The 22517-nt window shown below is 49.7% G+C and overlaps 2 long non-coding RNA genes across 2 annotated transcripts; both read left to right on the forward strand.

The window, feature by feature from the left end:
• Positions 1–499: 499 nt before the first annotated feature.
• Positions 500–8881, forward strand: LOC122708264. The gene is made up of 3 exons (XR_006345080.1): positions 500–615; positions 722–882; positions 8700–8881. It is a non-coding gene; the product is annotated as an uncharacterized LOC122708264 (long non-coding RNA).
• Positions 8882–10259: 1378 nt separating this feature from the next.
• Positions 10260–14810, forward strand: LOC122707876. Its single transcript, XR_006344944.1, has 3 exons — positions 10260–10458; positions 11111–11182; positions 13765–14810. It is a non-coding gene; the product is annotated as an uncharacterized LOC122707876 (long non-coding RNA).
• The last annotated feature ends 7707 nt before the right edge of the window (positions 14811–22517 follow it).

The following is a 22517-nucleotide window of genomic DNA, read 5'->3' on the forward strand; positions in this document are numbered from 1 at the left end:
GATCACCAAGGTATAGTAAGTGGAAAGAAAGAAATTCAAGGAGCCAGTACTCTGGGCACTGCAACATTGAAAGTTCTGTGGAATGAGGAAGAACTAACAATTGAGACTGAGAAGTAGTATAACCGAAAGTGGGGTTTGGCTGCTCACTGCTCACAAGCCATTAACGAGGCCAGGTTGGTGGAAAGGGACATTTCCTTTATTTTGGATGCCAGCAACCAAAGGGAGGGTGGATGCCTGTCCAAAGGCCAACTCCCTGCCACTGACAGTCAGTGGGCAAGAGCTTTTAGAGGCTGAGGGAGGGGGCTACATACAGAAACAGAACTACCAGCTGACAGTCACCTTGAAACTGGTCATCAGTGGTCTGACCAGCGTCATCTCGACAGTTTTAAGTGCAGTTAATATTCAGCTCCAGGGTTAGTTTGTTTCCATTTCTGGCATCCAGTTCTTGGAATTCTGGTGGCTTATGTCATGGGTGAAGTCTGGTCATGATGTAGTTAACTTCTTCCACCTGGGGTTTCAGTGTCTATAAGACAGCTGACAAGATATGGCTCAGAATATTATCTATAGCCCTTGAGAAGGAACTGAGAAGGAACTAAGAAGGAACTATGCTTAATGGTATATTATTATTTACTCTCCTTTGACTGTTTTTCTTTGTTTCTGAGTTTCCTCACTTCTCTGGTTAAACTTATTCTTTGGCTAAAGTTTGTTTTTTTCCCCACAGACAAAAGGCAGGCAGAGGATGTGGGGTACAAGGACCATAGGGTCCTGTTCAGTTTCAGTAGGAAGAAGAAAACCGAGAGTGGGCAGTCCTGCAAGTCAAGTGAAGAAAGTGTTTCTTGGAGGTGAAGTGATAAACTGTTTCAAATGTTGCTGACAGAGCAGGTGAGAAAACAACAGGAAGAAACTGTGCAGGTAAAGGATTCAACAAAGAGGGGGAGAGGGGGCCACTGGGACTACAAACACTCTTTCAAGGAGCTTTGATATCTGGAGAAAGGTAGAGAACGGCGGTGTGAGTCCGAGGGAGAAAGGAATCAAAGTTTCTTAGGAAAAAATATTTTCATGCTTATGGGAAATTGAGGCTCAAAACGGTTAGGTTACCCCCCAGAACGAAGTCGTCTGGTCCAGATTCTTCTTCCCATCCCTACGCTGCCTAAGTGATAAATTTAAGCCTTATTGGGGTCTCTCTGCCCGGCCCACAATAGGATCTAGGGCAGTTTGAATTTTTACTTTACTTGGACCAGAGGTACAACCTAAATTTACTACCTTAAGTCAAGAAACCCCTCAAATTAAATTTTAGGCTCTGACTCTAATTTTGCGGGGTTCCTGGAAGTCGCGGGGCGAACTTCGAGAAGGCGTCTGAGTTGCCAGGGGAACCTATGCACACAGAGACCTACAGCGCCGCCCGCAAGCTTTCGGTAAACCTTACCAACATTAGCTGACCGGCTGTCCTCCAATCTCTTATCGGGGACGGGGCTCAAAGCCCCGTCTCCACAGCAACGCCTTTGTCTGAGCCCAGGGCTTGGGTACCGTGGGAGGCGCGCTCGGATGACGTCATGCACCCCTGGCGCTTGCGTGACATCGATTCCAGAGCAGGGGGCTCAGCCTGCCCGCAGGTATGAAAACGAGCAAGGCCTCGGACACTGCGCACGTGTCATTTCAGGTTGGCGCCTGTATAGTTCTTAAACACCAAGTTGTGAGCGAGCACTCTTAAAGTCTGCGTGCCTGCGCTGCTATGCCTTTAATTTTAGCCAGAGAAACCATCAGAGATTTGCTTCAGTTCCATCTGGCTTTCTAAGGGCCTAAGGGCAGATACCTGAGAATCGGACAGTTTGTCTCTCCTGTCTCTTACCGCTCCTGGTGGTGCTGCTGCTAAGTCGCTTCAGTCGTGTCCGACTCTGTGCGACCCTACAGACGGCAGCCCACCAGGCTCCCCCGTACCTGGGATTCTTCAGGCACACACTGTGTGTGTGTGTGTGTGTGTGTGTTAGTCGTTCAGTCGTGTCTGACTCTTTGCGACCCCATGGACTGTAGCCCACCAGGCTCCCCCGTACCTGGGATTCTTCAGGCACACACTGGGTGTGTGTGTGTGTGTGTGTGTGTGTGTGTGATTCTTCAGGCACACACTGGGTGTGTGTGTGTGTGTTAGTCGTTCAGTATTGTGTGACTCTGTGCGACCCCACAGACGGCAGCCCACCAGGCTCCCCCGTACCTGGGATTCTTCAGGCACACACTGGGTGTGTGTGTGTGTGTGTGTGATTCTTCAGGCACACACTGGGTGTGTGTGTGTGTGTGTGTGTGTGTTAGTCGTTCAGTATTGTGTGACTCTGTGCGACCCCACAGACGGCAGCCCACCAGGCTCCCCCGTACCTGGGATTCTTCAGGCACACACTGGGGGTGTGTGTGTGTGTGTGTGTGTGTGATTCTTCAGGCACACACTGGGTGTGTGTGTGTGTGTGTGTGTGTGTGTGTTAGTCGTTCAGTCGTGTCTAACTCTTTGCGACCCCATGGACTGTAGCCCACCAGGCTCCCCCGTCCATGGGATTCTCCAGGCAAGAACACTGGAGTGGGTTGCCATTTCCTTCTCATGAAAGTGAAAAGTGAAAGTGAAGTCGTTCAGTCGTGTCCCTGGTGCATTGCATCCTTAATGCCACCTACTAGTCTTGAAAATTCTAGTTGAATTCCCAGATTGTGTTGCCGGCAAGTTTCCTCTAGCAGACCATCTCCTTTCTAAGCCAGTGCTTGGTAAGGTCAGCAAGCAGACTTTCTAACACTTGTTGTTCAGTCACTCAGTTATGTCTGACTCTTCTTGACCCCTCAGACTGCAGCAAGCCAGGCTTCCCTGTCCTTCTCCATCTCCCAGAGTTTGCTCAAACTCATGTCTATTGAGTCAGCGATGCCATCCAACCACCTCATCCTCTGTCACCCCCTTCTCCTCCTGCCATCAATCTTTCCCAGCATCAGGGTCTTTTCCAATGAGTCAGCTCTTCGCATTAGGTGGCCAAAGTGTTGGAGCTTCAGCTTCAGCATCAGTCTTTCCAGTGAATATTCAGGGTGGATTTCCTTTAGGATTGACTGATTTGATCTCCTTGCTGTCCAAGGGACTCTCAAGAGTCTTCTCCAGCATCACAATTTGAAAGCATCAATTTTTTGGTGCTCAGCCTTGTTTGGAAATAGGTAAAGTAAGGATAAGCCAACTCTGACCGAGAGCCTGAAAAGTTCTCTTGAGTTAAGTATTTGAACTTTTAAGGATTTGTGACTTCTGTTGACAGCTTGTTGTTCCTTCTCCCTTCTTTCAGATTTTTAGCCAGGATCTAAGCTGTTGACCTGGCTAGGTAAATGACCTCCAGGTAAATGAAATGTCACTGTTCAGGAACTTTGGAAGCACCCAGCTCATTTCATTGACTCATTACAGAAACATGAATTTCAGCACCAGTTGTGTGCTGGGCATGATTACTGTTCATTGAAGAATGAAGTGAGATCTAGGAGATACGGTGCAGCCAGGAGTCAGACTTGATTGAAACCTGGCCCTGCTCCTGACTTGCTGAATGATCCGGGGGTGAGTTATGAGCCCCCTCTGCATCTCAATTTTATGATTTGTAAAAATGAGCATAATCCTACCTCCTAAAGACAACAGGCCTACGAGGCAAACCTCGTGCTATGATTTGGCTGAGGGGGCTTTTCTTTGCGCTTCTTTATGTTTCTCCCCTTCTCAGTGCCTGTCTTTTCAGGCCTTACACATAGGACAACACCACTAGTGGGAAAACAGCCCCCTGACCAGCACACAGCCTCAGAGGTCATCCACAGATTCTGCTCAAGTTATTTCAGAGACAGCTTTCAACCAGGCGCAGCTTTTTATGGGTCTGTATGCTGAGGCCATGACTGAGCAACTAACACACACAGTCATGCTGAGGCCAAGTTAGGTTTAAGCAGAACTCTCCCACTTCATCTGCAAACAAGTTCCTCTTAAACCACCCAGATCCAAACGGAAAAAAAAAAAATCCTTTTCTTGAAGTGCGTGGAGGCTTGACACTAGGTGTTGGAGGGTGGCCTATGAGGTTAGGTCAGATCCTGGGTCACTGTCGGGGAGGGATGAGGCACCATAAGCGTTGGGGAGCGAGTGTCTGGCTCCCTTGTCACCACAAGGCCTGTGGTTTCCAACCCTGTCTGCATCCCCGTCCTGCTAAACAACAGAGGGAGAGAAAACAGACATGCACACAGGCGGACACACACACACACACACACAGCCTTCAGAGGAAGTAAAGCACCAGATGTTCTGGGTTTCCTGTTCGATGCTTCCACAGCTGGTCGGGTCTGTGGTTGTGGTTTGTCTGTCTCGGGCTCATGTGAGAGACAAAAGCTGGGCTGACGGGAAACCTCCCCTCTCGGCCCACCCCCTTCCTCAGCTCTAACTGATCAGTCACACGGAAACCTGGCAGGTCAGACATTTCCTGAAACACCCAGAGCCTGGATTCTCCCAGGAGGAGGCTGAGTGCCCCCAGCCCTGCGGAGCAACCCTGGGGCTGATGGTCAGCTAGATCCTGGGGACAATAGAAATCTCTCTCCAAATGTACTATTAATATAGATCTGCATTGCTGCAGAATAGAATGAAGCTGCAGAATAGAATAGAATGACATTGAGTTGCCACATTCACTAAGCCAGTGTCTGGCATAGAATAACCATTCAGAAACACTCAGCATATGGAGGAATGAATGAGGGACAGGGATCTTCATCTTGGGGTTCAGTTCAGTTGCTCAGTCATGTCTGACTCTTTGCCACCCCATGAACTGCAGCACACCAGGCTTCCCTGTCCATCACCAACTTCCAGAGCTTGCTCAAACCCATGTCCATCGAGTTGGTGATACCATCCAACTATTTCATCCTCTGTCGGCCCCTTTTCCTCCTGCCTTTTCCCAGCATCAGCGTCTTTTCCAATGAGTCAGTTCTTCATATTAGGTAGCCAAAATATTGGGGTTGAATACTTTGGGGGTTGAATCTACGAGTCCTGGCTCACCATCATGTGTCATAAGTGGCTCTAGATTCAAATTGACAACGGTTTGAAGCAGCACTGTGCTACTGACTTACCATAAGTCATTTAACTTCTCTAGGCCACTTTCCTCATCTGTAAAATGGAGACAGTAATATCTATTGTCTATAATATGCCAAGAACCTGCCTGCCACTGCAGGAGATGTAAGAGAGCCAGGTTTGATTCCTGGGTTGGGAAGATCCTCTGGAGGAGGGCATGGCAACCCACTCCAGAATCTTTGCCTGGAGAATTCCATGGACAAAAAATTCCATGGAGGAGCCTGGCAGGCTACAGTCCAGGGGGTCATGAAGAGCCGGACACAACTGAGCCACTGACACTTTCACTTTCACTAAAGATCATCACTACATCATAAGGTAATGGCGGTGCTTAAATGAGTTAATGTATGTAAATCACTTGAATAGCTGCTGGCAGTTGGTAAGGGATGGATAAATATTAACTGTCATCAGTGTTCAGTTACATTTGATTCTGACAGCAACCTAACTACAGATAGGCTCTGTGAGTAGTGCCATTTCACGGATGAGAAAACTGAAGCTCAGAGAGATGAAGTCATTTTTGCAAGTTCACCGAGGTAGTGAATAGTGAGACTGAGACTCCTCCCCAGTTCTCTGACTCTTTCTTGTGTGTGCGTGAGGTTTTAACCGCCTCCTGCAGGTGCATTTTTTTCATCACCTCCTGGGACCCCTCCTCCCACTCCCACTGCACAAGGCCCAGCCGCCTCCTGCAGACCTCCCTGCCTGCAGCCTCCAGCTGCATCCCTGCTTTCAGAGAAAGGTCTTGCTTCCCTGCAGAAATGTACCTTGAAGAGTGACGTCTTATAGATGATTGTGCCTAGCTGGGAATAATCAAAGACATGGCTCATTGGGGAGAATTTCACAAATAGCAGCCTGGCCAGGAAGACATTTTATTGTGGTGGTTTTGGCTGGGGAGGTGGTACTTTTCTGTACCCCTCAAATCCCAATGCTCTGATGGGGCTTCGTCTGACAGAAGAGGCAGTGGGATATGGTGTGAAGTGTTATGCTCAGATTTAGTGAGCATCATTATTGCTGGAGGAGCTCTGAAAATGCAGATTCTCAGGCCCCACCTTAGAGTCTAGGAGCTACATTTTGAGAAATACTGGTGGTGTGGCAAGAGGCGCAGACCTAGGTTCAAGTTCCTTAAATAGCTGTGCAACCTTAGGAGGATATTGACCCCTTCTGAGCTTCAATATTTTCATCTTTAAAATAGGAATTAAGCCAATCCCACCCACCTCATGGGGGACCACCAGCGAAAGTGCTTCATTCACTGTGCAAGGGGAGAGTGTGAGTGGTGACCATTTATTTCTATGTTCATGCTCAACCAAGTGCTGTGGAGAAATTCAAAGGAAGGCACAGACCCAGGCCCAAACCTCAGAGAAGTTCCTTAAATCTTTGGTGAAACAGGGAACTGTGGGCCCCTGAACTTAATCACTTCTTTGGTGAAGGCTGTTAGCCAGAAGGGGAGGAAGTATGCTTTTCCACCTCTCCTACGTTGGTCTCTCCCAGTGACAACATGGCAAAGTGCACCAGAGCCTGAATCAGTCAGGGCATGCCAGGTAATGGGGCAGTAACGAACCAACACTGGGTCTCAGTGGCTAAACACAATAAGGGTTTCTTTTTCTCCCTCTTTTTAATATTTCTTTTATTTATTTGGCTGTGCTAAGTCTTGGTTGCAGCATGTGGGATATTCAGTCCTCCTTGTGGCATACAGAATCTTTAGTTGCAGCATGCGAACTCTTAGTTGCAACATATATGGGATCTAGTTCCTTGACCAGGGAATACACCTGGAACCCTGGCATTGGGAGCTCGGAGTTTTAGCCACTGGACACCAGGGAAGTCCTGAGGGCTTATTTCTTGATCACGCTGTATATCCCAGCAGATCGGCAGGTAGTTCTGCTCCACAAACTCATGCAGGGACCCAGGCAGAAGATGTTGGGCAGAAGTATGCCATCTGGAACACTCTTCCATTGTCAGAGTAGACTAGAGATGGGGGCCTGGGCGATTTACTGCCTCAGCCTGGCCATGGCATGCATCCCTTCTGCTCAATTTCATCAGCTGAAACTAGTCAGATGCACAGCTGGGAAAGGCAGGGGAGCAAATGGCATGTTTGGGGAGCACTGTTTACCCAATTGTAGGCTAATGTAAGTGTTCTGAGCACATTTCAGGTAGGCTAGGCTAAGTTATGGGCTTCCCAGGTGGCCCAGCGGTAAAGAATTCACCTGTCAAGCAGGAGACGTGGGTTCAAACCCTGGGTCGGTAAGATCCCCTGGAAAAGGAAATGGCAACCCACTCCAGTATTCTTGCCTGGAGAATCCCATGGACAGAGGAGCCTGGCAGGATACGGTCAATGGGGTCACCAAGAGCTGGACACAACTTAGTGAATAAACAGCAGCAGCAGCAGCACTGTCTTTGCTGCAGGGTACTTCCTGCATAGAGTAGGGAGATCTGAAAACTCTTGGCCCAGATTTCCACCAAGGGCACAAAGACCAATGTTTCTCAGAGAGAAAAGGAAGGAAGATTTCTCTGTCTAGTTGCTTCTGCACCCTACATTCTGAGAAGCTCAGCTTTCCTGTCTGGTAGAGCCGAGTTTTATCTGTTTGAGAATGTAGTAGTTGTTTTGTCTTTTTTCCTCTCTCTCTTCTTCCTTCTCATTTTTGCCTGCCCTCAAAACATGGGAAGAGAAGTAGTCTGCCTCAAGCAGCCAGCAGTCTGGCCCGGCTCCCTGGGCTGGAGGGGAGCCATCTCCCAGCAGGCTGAGAAATACCCCAGAGCTCCCAGGGTCCTGTGGGCGCTGGGTGGGAGGCTGACACAGCCTAGAGGCGGTGTGCCTGGCCGCCAGCCCCACCCTCCTCGGAGTGCTCTGCGCAGAGAGGAGCTGAAAGCAGCCCAAATATCTTCGGAAATGGAGAACGCTGGACTGGAACCCAGCAATTTGGGGCAGCAGTTTTTCTGGAGCACGTAGCTGGGGAATTTGCCTTGAGAAATCTCTCATTCCTCGAGTGTTGGTGGATAAATGGTACTTATTTGTTTAACCTCAAATCAAGCCACAGTCCCCATTTTCTGGGCTGCTTTGAAAGGGTTGTTTTAAAAGAGCTGAACAAGCTGAAAATCACGGGTCTGGTTGTTGGAATGGCTTTGCAGAAAGTTGTGGGCTCAGAAAGTTCCTGAATTTTCTGTAGAATGTGACTGGCAGTGGTGGAGTGTGGGTAGGGAGGTGGGGAACACAGCCTGGACCCTTATCCTGCATACTGACCGGACTGTTTCTATGAGGGGTCCAGCCTTGTCAGGGTCAGTGTTCTCTTGACCCTAGGTTCCCTTGACCAGAGTTTCAGGTGGGAGGAAACCCTGGAAGATTCCTTTCTGAAATCTGTTCAGGCAGCTTTGTATAAAGTGGAGTTCTGTTCTTTCTGTCTGACCAGTCTCTACTTCCTTCCCCTCTTTCATGACAGAAGGTGTTTGTTCCCCCCACTCCTGCCCCCAAGAAAGATTTCTTTTTTTAAATTAAATTTATTTATTTTTAATTGAAGGATAATTGCTTTACAATATTGTGTGATTTTCTGCCATTCTTAACTTGAATCAGTCATAAGTATATTATCTGTCCCCTCTGTCTTGAACCTCCCTCCCCATCCCACCCCTCTAGGTTGTAACAGAGCCCCAGTTGAGTTTCCTGAGTCATCAAGCAAATTCCCATTAGCTGTTTTCCCAATGGCTATCTGTTGGAGGGACTGATGCTGAAGCTGAAGCTCCAATACCTTGGCCACCTGATGCAAAGAACTGACTCATTGGAAAAGACCCTGATGCTGGGAAATATTGAAGACAGGAAGAGAAGGAGACGACAGAGGATGAGATGGTTGGATGGCATCACTGACTCAATGGACATGAGTTTGAGCAAGCTCCGGGAGTTGGTGATGGACAGGGAGGCCTGGCGTGCTGCAGTCCATGGGGTGGCAAAGAGTCTGACATGACTGAGCAATTGAGCTGAACTGACTGATTTATTTTACATACAGTAGTGTATATGTTGGAGCTTCCCTGGTGGCTCAGTTGGTAAAGAATCTCCCTGCAATGCAGGAGACCCAGGTTTGATCCCTGGGTTGGGAAGATCCCCTGGAGAAGGAAATGGCAGCCCACTCCAGTATTCTTGCCTGGGAAATCCAGTGGACAGAGGAGACTGGTGGGCTACAGTCCATGGGGTCACAAAGAGTTGGACATGAACTGAGCAGCTAAACCACAGTGTATGTTTCCATGTTACTTTCTCCATACATCCCACCCTCTTCTTCTGCTGCCCCCCATGTCAATAAGTCTGTTCTCTATGTGTCTCCATTCTGTGCTAAGTCGCTTCAGATGATGGTTGAAATTGGCCGTGGTGGGAGCACAGGTGGACCTCAGAGACATTGCAGGGCTTTTTTCCCCGCCAGACTACCACGATAAAGCAAATAGCACAATAAAGCAAGTCACAGGCTTTTTGGCCGTATTCTTAGGGCTGTCAGAGAAGACCATTTCTTTCCCTTGGCATTGCTAAGGAGGTAGGATGTCAACAGTCATCTTGCCAGACACAGGGAGAGAATTTCTTAGAGATGGAGGGAGCATAGGACACTCATGATGTCACTTGAATGCCTGAATCCAGCCATACCTGAAGCTGGTGTATTCCTGAATGTTCCAGTTACACAGATAAATATTCCTGTTTCTTTGCCTAGGTAGCATGAATTGAGCTCCTGCCACCTGTCAATAAAAATACCATGAATAATACAAGTGGGTCACCCATAGCCAATTAAATAGATTTGGTGTTTGTCTTGATTGTGGTGGTGGTTTTATAGGTGTATTTATCTGCCACAACTCACTGAATTGTACACTTTGAGTGGGTGCATCTTATTGTAAGTAAATTATATCTCAATTAAGATGCTACAAATTAAAAAAAAGAGGGGTATGTGTGTTGTGGGTGGGAGTGGCTTTTTCATATCTAATTCTGCCAGGTAAAGACTCAGATAGGAAAAGAAGATGAAACCAGAGGATGGTTCTGTAACTCACACCAACTGGTTCCTCCTTCCACCTGTTACCGTGATTTTTATCCACCCACCCATTTACCAGGGGCTTCCTTGGTGGCTCAGTGGCAAAGAATCCACCTGCAATACAGGAGACCACCTGCAATGCAGGAGATGTGGGTTCGATCCCTGGGTTGGGAATATCCCCTGGAGAAGGAAATGGCAACCCACTCCAGTATTCTTGCCTGGAAAATCCCATGGACAGAGGAGCCTGACGAGCTATAGTTGCAAGAATCAGACATGACTGAGTGACTAAACCACGAACCACCACCACCATTTACCACCTGGGACCTCTTAGATAAGAAGAAGGAAGGATGGAAGGACACAGCCCTCTTGAAGAGGGGAGAAGCAGAACTGAAGGTGGGTCTTCTTTCTTCTGCCAGCCCTGGAAACCAGCCAAGTTACCGTGACCCTTCATCCAGTGATAAGAGCCTTACAGAACAGTAGTGTGACAAAAGCAAACAGGCAGCCCAGCAGAACTTCACCTGCTGGTCCTTTGAGAGGGAGTTGAAACAAACTCGGTATGGACTCATTCTCCTTTTCTGTCTCCAGGGTATGGGAGAGAGTGAGCTCCAGGTTGCAAATAAAGAAAAGCCTGGATCAGGCCTCATGCTTCAATCCCACCCCTGGGTCCTGGCTCAGGGCCCTAAGGCTGCTATTACCTCCTGAGCACTGCCTACTTAAGTCTCAAGGGGAGTTAAGAAATAATATCAGGACTTCCCTGGGCGGTCCAGTGGTTAAGAATCTGCCTTGCAATGCAGGGGACACCAGTTGAATGCCTACTCTGGGAAATAAGATCCCACATGCGGGGTAGCAACTAAACCCGCATGTCAAAACTGCTGCAACCCGTGAGCCACAGCTAGAGAGTCCATGCACTACAACGGAAGATCCCGCAAGATGCAACAAAGATCCTGTGTGCCACATCTAAGACCTGAAGCAACCAAATAAACAAATAGATATTTTAAAAAAGAAATAATATCAATGACAGCAGCTACTTCTACTTCTTTCCTAGGAGACCATCTGAGTGCCCACCCCATGACTGACTTCATAAGCACAAGATGACTTCATCCTCCAAATCCTGAAGGTAAGTTCTCTCAGCAATCGCCATCATACAGCTGAGGAAGCTGATGCTCAGAGAGGTTAAGTCACTTGCAGGGGTCACACAGCTAAGGAGAGGCATGGCTGGGCTTCAAACTCAGGTCCATCTGGTCCCAAACCTGGCTTCCAAGCTGTACAGAGTGCAAAGCAGCGTAAATGACATTTGTCTTTCGCACCCAGCGACACTGAATTCATAATCAGCAGGCCCACACAAGGCGAGCCATCCTGGGCAGTTGGATATCAAATGCCTGCCGCCAGTGTGATTGCTCCCTGGGCAATGGCCAGGGTGGAGATTTCCCAGTCTCTGGCATGGATCCCCACCTGCAGGCCATGGGAAGGTCCTCGGAAGATTGCTGGGGGCAGAGGCGGGCCTCCCAGATCTGCAGACGGGCTGCAGATCAGCCTGGGATGGGCTCAGGACTCCACAGGAGCAGCTGGGCGCTCCTCTTCCCCTGGCTGTGGGCGTCTCTCCAAGAGTGGCAGGAAAGCTATTTCAGAACAGGCAGGGGGCCTCAGTCCAGTCTACCCCAACATGCGCCCCTCAGATGACTGCCTGATAGAGCGAAAGGGCTGAGCCAACAAGAACCCCACAGCCACCTGGGGCTCCCGGCAGGATGGACACGGGTGTGACCCCTGTGCCCAGTTCACACTGGTCACACTCGGTTCCGGTCCCCTGATGCTCCAATTGGAATCACCTCCTTTCCCACTGCCATCCTGTCCACAGAAGCACTGCTCAAGGAAGGACTCGCCTGGACTGAAATTTTGGCTGGGTTCCAGGGAGCTGGCTTGGTCTGATTGGGTGGTGAGGATGGGGGAGGGGGAGGAGGTAACAGGAAGAGGCTGCAGGTGTGGAGGGAGAGGGAGGAGGTGGAGGTGCACGGTGGCCAAGTGGTCAGGGTGGGGTGTGGACAGACAGGATAGGGAATGATGGAGCAGAAAGGGGCTCTGAGGCCAGAAAAGGGAGGTGGGTAGTGTGCATCCCCGGACTGGAGGAAGAAAAGCATCAGAATATTTAGAGCAGAGAGGCACAGTAGAGTGGGGTGTGTGTGTGTGTGTGTGTGTGTGTGTTAGTCATTCAGTTGTGTCCAACTCTATGTGACCCCATGGACTGTAGCCTGCCAGGCTCCTTTGTCCATGGGATTCTCCAGGCAAAAATACTGGAGTCAATTGCCATGCCCTCCTCCAGGGGATCTTCCCAACCCAGGGATTGAACCCAGGTCTCCTGCATTGCAGGCAGACTCTTTACCCTCTGAGCCACAAGGGAAACCTGAGGGGAGCCATAAAATAGTTACAAAACAATATTGATCAAAGCCATTGGGCAGGAGGGGCTGAGGGGTCCCCAGTTCGAGGGCGGAGATGCCCCAGTTTGGGGATAAGTGCTGTCTGGGTGTGTCTGGCTGGCAGGAAGCGAGGTAGGGCCAGGGTGCTGGGTTTTGGCTCCAGTGTCTGTGGGCGCAGAGAGCAGCTGCAGGGTGCTCAGCCCCAGGGCCCCAGGGCTGGCCTGGCAGCTAGACGTCTGAGGTGTTCTGGTGGTGAGGATGTTTAACCGTCCGCTTGCAGTCCATGTGACTTGCATAGCACTCAACCTGCTTAGCCTTTAGCACACGTTATGTCATTTAATCACTGAAGCCTCCTGCAGACAGGGAAAGAGGCCACAACCCTGGTCTCCTCCCAGGTAACAAGTAGAGGGACCAGGGTTGGGACCTGGGTCTTTCCTCTGGGCATATCACCTTATATCCAGGGACCTGGGTCTTTTCTCTGGGTGTGTCACCTGGTGTCCATGGACCTGAGTCTTTTCTCTGGGTGTGTCACCTGGTGTCCATGGACCTGGGCCTTTTCTCTGGGTGTGTTACCTTGTATACACAGACCTGGGTCTTTCCTCTGGACATGTCACCCTGTGTCCATTGAGGGGGCAGGAGCTGAGGCGGGGGCGGGGTACAGCTGCTGGGGACAGTGGATGTCAGCCAGCTGGTCCCATTGGCCAGGACCCTGCTTCTCTCGTGGGGCAGCATGGTAAGGTGTTCTGAGTCAGTGGGAGGGTGGACAGGGAGTGTGAGTGAAGGTGGGAGTGAGTGTGTGTGGGTAAGTGTGAGCATGCCGCTGTGAGGTGTGTGAGTGTGGGATGGCCCTCTGTTCTGGGGCTGGACCAGCCAGGAGACAGGAGCCCCTTGGAGTCTGGCAGGGACAGGAAGTTGCTCACCCTCCATGCATGCAGCAGCCCTCCTGGGCGGGGACAGGATGCTGTGGTCTCTGCAGAAAAACGGGAACCAGGGAGGGAGTAGAGGAGGCAATGGCTGAGAGGGTGGGATGGGACATAGGCCTGGAGAAGATGGGGGAGTCCAGGGGATGGGGTGCTTGAAAGGTGAGAAAGTGGAAATCCTCCAAAACACTGAAGAAAGAGGGGAGGGCTTTCTCTCACATCCCTGGAGATTCACTGGGGGGACAAATTAAGTCCCTGCCCCCCTGGAACTGACTTGCTCCTCTGTCAGTCTGGCCTCTCACAGGTTTCTTACCTCCTGGGTTCCTCTCCATGTGCCCTAACTGCCAACCCACACCCTGGGGCCCCAGCTCTGGGAGTGTGCCACTCTCTGCTCTGTCAGCAGGAACTCTGCCCATCTTGGAAGACGTAGCTGGTGCTTCATGGCTGAGAAGCCTTCCCACTTGTGGCGCAAGGGATTTCTCCCTCATGGTCCAGGCAGCTCATTCCTAAGACCTTAGCTTCCCAACTCTGCTGGGGAGTCTTTTAATTCTCCTCACTCTCTGTGACAACCTGTCAAAAGTGGCAGGGCTGGACTCATAGGGTTTTATTTACTGCTAACAATAAAAACCATGCATGTTGGACTTCCTTGGAGGTCCAGTGGTTGAGGCTCCATGCTTCCACTGCAGAGGGTGTGGGTTAAACCCCTGGTCAGGGAACTAAGATCCCTCATGCTATGTGGTGTGGCCAAAAAAAAAAGAATAATAATAATAATAGTAAAAACTATGCATGTTGGGTGGATGCGGTAGGTAGGGGGATCGTGGTAGAGGCAGGAGACACCACATTCCTGCCATGTCCCAGAGGCACATGCCATGTGCCATGTCCCATTCCCATTTTCCTTTGTTAGGATTAAAGATTGGGGAATTGGGAGTGAGACTAACTTGGTTCAGGTTCACCCTGTTGCTTCACGTGTGGCCGCCTTTCACACTGTAATCCCATATCTATAAATGTGAGAATCTGAAGACAATAATCTCCAAAAAAATGAAAGACTTTTCCATACAAAGATGTTCACAGCAGTGTTATTTATAATCGTGAGTTGGAAACTACTTAGATATGCTAACATGGGAGAATGGCCAGATGAATAATGGTATTAACATTATCTACTGCATAAATATTAGATAGACATTTTGAAAGATGATTATGGTGATTCTGTGGTCACATGGAAAAGCTTTGTAGTAATCTAAGATGATCATGGATATGTTAAACAAACAGCCTTACATCCAAAATGTCTGCATGGGAGGAACAGTGAAAGGAAAACACAAGATGTTAATGGTTGAAGTGCTTTGGTGATTTCTGATTTCTCCTTTCCACTCTCCTGTAACAAGCATGAACACTTATATCAAGATTAATTATACTTAAAAGTATCTTTTTTCTTATCTTGAGAGTCTTTTTTAAAAAAAATAAAATGACACCAAGAAGAAGAAAATAAGCATGTTAACATTTTGTGTGTTTCCTTCCAGTCCTTTCTCCACGCATATTTCCACATCTATAAATAGACACATAGTTGACTAGAAAAGAAAAAATCCCAAGGAATTTTGGAGGCGTTCTTTCTGGGCTTGGAGGTCCCAGTTCCCTGGAAGTTTCCCTGTGGTTGTGGGAAGAGGTAGAGAGCAGTGGCCCAGGCTCCTGGGGTGAGAGCTGCTCCCTGCATGGAGTCTCAGGTCAGAGTGAGCCCCCCACCATCAACCTGAGAGTTGCCACTGTACCCCAGGGAGCCTGCTTGCTGATGGGCTGCCCCCAGACACACCTTCTCCATTCTGGCCTCTTAATCCTGGTCCCGTCCCCTCCACTGCCTTTCTAAGCTCCTCGAAGCAACCAGTTTGCTAATTAATCCTGACCTTTCCAAAGTCTGAAATTCCTAACCAGTGGGAGACTTCCCCTTTTCAAGTGGTTCTGACAGTTGTTGGCCACAGGGGGGGTGGGGGGTGGGGGGTGGGGAGGGTGGGTTTCCACCTCCATTCCGTGGGTTGGCCAATCAATGGCGGGTTTGGCCCTGGAGGTTCGCTGGGGCCTGAGCTTGCTGAGCCTTGCCCTGCCTCACCCTGCTTAGGTGGGGACATTCGCTCCAGGGTTCTGTCAAGGCCACCACCCTGGTCCCCTGGAATCTGCTAGCAAGATTCAGGTGACTGTTGACTCATACACCCCCAACAGACTGGGCCAGCTCACCCCTCCCAGGCCTGGGACCATCTCCACGCCCTTGATCTTAGGAGAGTTGCTGCCCTCACTCTTCCATGGAAATGCTATGCACTCTGGAGAGGTGGGGGGCATGAGGGAGATGGGGGATATGGAAGCCCTGTTCTGTGCAGCCTGCCCCCACAGAGGACTCCTACTCTCCACCCTCACCCCATCCCACCCTGTGGCCACATGGGCTCCATGAATAAGATCCTGTGATTCAGAACTTCTCTATTCCCCCAACCTCCCATCCTGCCTCCCTCCTCCTCCTCCTGCTCCCCTCCCACCCCACCACTCCCAGCCTCTCAGTTGCTTTCTGATAACCACAGCTGAGTTTCTGTCTTGGTCAGAGGTGAACATGAATCAAGAGTTACCAGGTTCTGCCCCGAGCTGACTTTCTTTTTCAGCAGCCTGTTTCCACTTAGAAAGGCAAAACAGGTCAGGCTAGCCAAGCCCTGCTTGCTGGGTCAGGATGAGGACAGGGTGGGGAGGCTGGGCTTGGGACCAGGGACCAGGGCAGGCTTGGGAGTGGGGGACACGATGGCCAGGACCTGCCGTCTGCATTGCCCTCCAGAACCCAGCATGCAGAGGCACTGGTTTTGTAGCATAGGTGCTCTTTCCCAAGGCCCAAGGGGACGTGGCACAGGATATGGCCATGTTTTATTTTTCAACGTGGGGGATTATTTTGGTTCCATTCTCTAACAGCCTACATCCATCAAAAAACATCTGCTAATCACCCACTGGGTGCAGAGTATATGGTTTGTTTTCAGAGGAAACCTCCATCACCCTACTGCTTACCTCCAGTCCAGACTTGGAGCAACGCTGTCTCTCACCTCTTGGCCTCCTGTCTAGACCTGGTGCGTTGGAATTCAAGTGAAACTTCTTACCACATTTCCTTTGATACAGTAGACAATCATTTTAGGTTGAGATTGTGCTTCTAACATCCTTGTGGATGGTACCAGGGGGCCTCAGACACCAGGGTGCCCCAGAATCAATGGCAGAACCCACAAAGTCACTGATTGCCAGGGACAAGTGGTGACCTGGAGGCAGAGGATGGAGGCCTGAACCACCCTCTGTGCTGTGATTGGACTCTCTGGTTTCAGGGACAGAAAGGTCCTCAGAGACTAGGGGTCCGCTGGAAGGATTGTTGCAGAGCTAAAGCTGGGAGGGGCCTCAACCGGGCCACCACAACCAGGGGCACTGCTGTTTCTGCAGGACCAGCAACCACCCCCCTCCCCGTAGCAGCACCCACTATCACACAAGAGGCTGTTCTCAGCATTTCTAAGACCCTGCCCTCCTCTTCTTGGGGGTGGGCCCGTGACTCAGAACCTGCCAATCAGGGTACCCACTCACATCTCTGACACCAGTCTTCCTAGGCATTTTCTGCTGGGTAGGTATTATCTTTCCTGTAGATGACCTTGGGGGGCAGCTGAGTGGTAAGGATGGCAAGTTTTAGGTTTCAGGTGACACCCCCCCCCCCACCCCTGCCCAGCTAATCTGATCCTAGAGGAGACTTTATCTTTGGGAAAGATGGAGGCCTGATGATATCACTTGACCTTGTTGATCTTGTTGTACCTGAACCTGAAGCTGGCCGAATTTTCAGATCAAGGTTCATAAGTGGGGATGAGTTTTTCCCTTAAGTGGGGATGGATTTGGCTTCTGGTACTGTTAAGAGAGAAGCCCGCAGGGGTTACTGTTGCTTGCTCCACCCTGAAGGATATGGCTTGGGTCCTCAGGAGGAACCAATTCAAGTCGATTTTTTAACAACTAGACCTGGTGCAGCCCCCAACACACACACACACACACACACACACACACACACAGCTTCTCTTTGGCCAACTGTAGTGTGCTAGGCGGAGAAGGCAATGGCACCCCACTCCAGTACTCTTGCCTGGAAAATCCCATGGATGGAGGAGCCTGGTGGGCTGCAGTCCATGGGGTCACTAAGAGTCGGGCATGACTGAACAACTTCACTTTCACTTTCATGCATTGGAGAAGGAAATGGCAACCCACTCCAGTGTTCTTGCCTGGAGAATCCCAGGGACAGAGGAGCCTGGTGGGCTGCTGTTTGTGGGGTCACACAGAGTCGGGCATGACTGAAGCAACTTAGCAGCAGCAGCAGCAGTGTGCTAGGCAGAATGCATGCATGCATGCTCAGTTGCTTCAGTTGTGTCAGACTCTTTGCCTCCCTATGGACTGTAACCCGCCAGGCTCCTCTGTCCATGGGATTCTCCAGGCAAGAATATTGAAGTGGGTTGCCACGTCCTCCTCCAGGGGATCTTCCCAACTCAGGGATTGAACTGGGGTCTCCTGCATTGCAGGCAGATTCTTTATCACTGAGCCACCGGGGAAACCTGCTAGACAGAATAGGGGCCCTCCAAAAATGGGCTTCCCTGGTGGCTCAGTGGTAAAGAATCCACCTGCCAAGCAGGAGATACAGGTTCAATCCCTGGGTTGGGAAGATCCCCTGGAGAAGGAAATGGCAAGCCCCTCCAGTATTCTTGCCTGGAAAATCCCATGGACAGAGGAGCCTGGCAGGCTACAGTCTATGCGGTCACAAAGAGTTGGATACAACTTAGTGACTGAGCCCACAAAGATGTCCAGGTCCCAGTCCCCAGAACCTATAACCATGCGCCCTCATAGGCAGAAGGGATTTTGCAGACGTGGCTAGTGTTAAGGGCCTCAAGACAGGGAGGCGATCCTGGATTATTCAGGTGAGCCTCCTGTCATCTCAAGGATCATTATCAAAGGGAAGCAGAAGGATCAGAGTCAGAGAAGGCAATGTGACAACAGGAACAGAGGCTGGAGCGAATTGAGGATGAGGCCATGAGCCAAGGAATGCAGGTGCCTCTAGAAGCTGGGAAAGGCAAGGAGGATTCTCCTCTAGAGTCTCTGAAAGGAGCAGCCCTCATGACACTGCTTTTCGCCTTGTGTATCGTCTACTGGGTAAGCCATGGCAAAATGTCGTAGTCTAGGTGGTTTAAGCAACATGGATCTATTTTCTCATACTTCTGTTGGCTGGGAGTCCAAGTTCAAGGTACCAGAGAATTTGATTTTGAGGGAGGGCTCTCTTCCCAGCTTGTAGTGACTGCCTTCTTGCTGTGCTCTCACCTGACCTCTTCCCTGTGCATATAGGAAATAGCACCCACTCCAGTATTGTTGCCTGGGAAATCCCATGGACAGAGGAGCCTGGCAGGCTACAGTGCAAAGGGTCGCAAAGGATAGGACTGAGCGACTGAACATGCGTGCACACACACACACACACACACCCCACATAGGAATTTGGGGGGAGGATCCCAAGTTAGTCTGTGACACTCAATGACTGATTTTATATTTCTGACCTCCAGTTCTGTCAGAGAATTAACTTATGTTATTGTAACTGACTAAATTTGTAGTCACTTGTTGCAGCAGCAGTCCAGAAAATAATACAGTCGACCAGCAATGCTCTCTCACCTTCATGTCTTCCCACGTGCTCTGCCTTCTGCCGGCACTCTTAGCTGGCTGGCTCCTGCCGGTGCTTCCTCTCAACTCAGGGGTTCACAAAGTTTTTCTTAACCCTGTATTACTATAGGTTTATGTATCTGCGCCCCCAGCCACACTGAAAACTCCCATCTCCCATTCCTCCATTGAGCAGGTACACATGGAACACCTGCTGTGGGTTCTGCAAAACCCAACATTCTTGCCCCCTCAGAGCTTTCATTCCAGAGGGGACAGAGGGCAGGGTCTGCTCCCCTCTCAACTGTGTCTCCCTGGCACCTGCAGCATCAGGCACATGGCGGACTCCATAGATATGTTTTTTTTTTTTTAAGAATGTTAAAAAAGTTAGTTAATTTTATTTTGGTTGCACTGGGTCTTTGTTGCTGCGAGCAGAGTTTCCCTAGTTGCCTTGAATAAGGGCTACTCTCCAGCTGCGGTGCTCGGGCTTCTCATTTTGGTGGCTTCTCTTGTTGTGGAGCGTAGATTCAAGGTGCATGGGCTTCAGTAGTTGCAGCACATGGGCTCAGTAGTTGTGACGCATGGGCTTAGTTGCTCTGTGGTATGCGGAATCTTGCCTGACTAGGGGTCCAACCCATGTCCCCTGCATTGTTAGACAGATTCTTATCCACTGGACCACCAGGGAAGTCCCTCCATAGCTATGAAATTAATCAGAGACACAGCTGGTGAGTCTGAAAGAAGTCCACAGTTCTAGGCCTCACCCTCACACAAATACGCATGACTATCATTCTAGAAAAAGCCCAGACTTCAAGACTCAAGGCTGGCAGTCCGTTGGAGTGCGTTTTGCTGGCTCTGAGAGTTACCTGGGCTCTTCCACTCTGGCCAAGCCTTCTTGTTGCTCAGCCAGTGCCCTAGGCCAACTCTGGGGCCCAGGGCACACATAGATCATTCATCAGTCTGTCCCTCCATATTTCCACTGAGCTGGGTTCCCCGGCCCCTCTTTTCCTGAGCCTGACAGTTCTCACCATGAGGTGATTCTTCCCTCCTCTCCTCCACCCCTTGCCCAGGGACATTTAGCAATGTCTGGAGACACTTATGGTCGTTGTCATAACTCTGGGTTGGAGTGTTATGCCCACTCAGGGCATATAGTGGGCAGAGGCTGGGGGTGCCTCTCAATATCCTCTGATGCCCAGGACGGCTCCCTTCTAGTACAACCAAGAAAGTCCAGTCCCAAACGTCAGTAGTCTTGAGCTTAAGGAACCTTGAGGCCCAACCCCATACTTTTGAACTATTTTTGGCTGGAGAGTTTCAGCATATGGGCTGTGAGATTTGACCCCTGCCTCTCTTTTTTAATGCTTATGCTCTTGTTTATTCTTTCACCTCGCTGCACAGCATGTGGGGGCTTTAGTTCCTCGACCAGAGATTGAACCTGTGCCCCCTGCATTGGAAGTGCAGAGTCTTAATCACTGGAGTACCAGGGAAAGTCCTTGACCCCTCTATTTTATTTTTTAATTAAAAATTGAAAAAAAATTATCTATTTGTCTGTGCCAGGTCTTAGTTGCTGCATATGGGATCTAGCTCCTTGACCACGGATCAAATCCAGGCCCTCTACATTGGGAGCACAGAGTCTTAGCCTCTGGACCACCAGGGAAATCTCTGACCTCTCTTCTTAGAACTTGATGGGCAAAGCTCCCCTGTATTATGTTATGGAAGGGAAAAGTCTGCTGCCATGTTATCTTCTCTTGAAGGCTGTTGTTAACTTTGTTTTAGTGGATTCTACCTGCTGGGGCTGTGACATCTGAGGCCTCATCAGGCTGAGATAGTGTGTTCACAGATTCCTGACACAGCAGCAAACCCCCAACACACCTGTGGTTCAGTCCCACTTCACATCAGCTGAGTGACAGGTGGGTGTCTAAAATCACCTCGGCATCAGACCATCCTGGGCACGAGCACTTGACTAGTGGCCTCTGAGCCTCCACATCCTGATTTGTGAAACAGGGACAGTAAAACCTACTCTACAGAGCTGTAGGGGAATGAGATCTGTACTCACTGGATTGTGGGAGCTGACTTGTACTGCCTCATGAGAGTGGAATGGTCACTTTTCAGGAATTTTGTGAGCCAGTGGTTAAATATGGTCATCACTAACAATTTAGTTTTACAACTTACGATTCAATAAATTACATTAAAAAGAAAGCAAGTATTCAAAAGTCATCACTTTTTTATTATTTTACTGTGTGTTACTATTGTCTTTGCCCTTCAGTTTATTTCCATCTGGAAAGACTGCGCAGTGGCAGCTGCTGTGTGTCTCTTCTCAATTCCATGGCTGGTGACGCCAACTCAGTGGCTTGGAATCAGTTATGGTGGAAGATTTATACCAAGGAAGTTGGTAAACACTATTAATCAGGGCTTGCTTTGTTGTCGTGTTGATTTTATAGGTTTAAGAGAGTGATGGAGAATATGATAATAATGCAGGTTAAACTTGAAAGTGAGTCATGTCTCTGGTCACTGCATTGTGACTAGCACAAAAAAATTAAGAACGTATTCTTCCTGTGTTCAAACACTGTGATGTGTGCATGTGTGCTAAGTTGTTTCAGTCTTGTCTGACTCTTTGTGACCCCATGGACTGCAGCCCACCAGGCTCCTCTGTCCTGCAAGCCCTCCTCCAGAGGATCTTCCTGACCCACGGATTGAACCCGTGTCTCCTGTATCGTAAGGGGATTCTTTATTGCTGAGATATCGGGAGGCCCTAAACACTGATGCAATTCAGCAAAAAAGTGAAGTTCCAGTACACATTTTCACTGTTCCTCTCTTCCTCACTAAATGGAAATATTAATCAACCTTCATGTCAGAATGGCACTCACTCTTCAGTGACATGAGTGATTTCTTTTGTTGAGGTGGATTTAGTAATCAAGTGTTTATTTGTAGCAAAGTTTATACTTATGCACATATATTTATGGACACACCTCCCCCCAAGAGAGTCGGTTGTTAAACACTTACCAGCCCAGCACAGAATGTGAGTATGCACGTCAAAATTCTTAACACAGAGACAATGTTCCATCTGCAGTGTCAGTTCAGCTGATGGCCCCACAGCCAGAGCACTGTGGGAAGGTGACGTGTGTGTCTGAGCTGAGGTGGGAACTGGTTCTTGTAACCATGGCCTGGAGGGTCCATCTCCCTGCCTATCAAGTCACTTTTGCTGGGCATCCTTGGGGCTATGTGGCACATAGGTATGTGTGCCAGGTTGAGGTATTTGAGAACCCAGGGTGGGAGCCTCCAGGTTTGGGCTGGTCCATCTTGGAGATGACCCAGACAACCCAGGTGAACCTGTACTGAGCTGGTTGGAAGGGCCGAATTGTGGGCCTAGATGGCCTTTTGGGGGTGGTGTGTGTGTGTGGGGGGGGGGGTGACCTTGAGGGGCACACTCAGGGTGAGTCCAGCCTAGCAAGCAAAATATTAG

Source organism: Cervus elaphus, chromosome 14 (assembly GCF_910594005.1).
Source record: "Cervus elaphus chromosome 14, mCerEla1.1, whole genome shotgun sequence".
In the NCBI taxonomy this organism is placed as follows: Eukaryota; Metazoa; Chordata; class Mammalia; order Artiodactyla; family Cervidae; genus Cervus; species Cervus elaphus.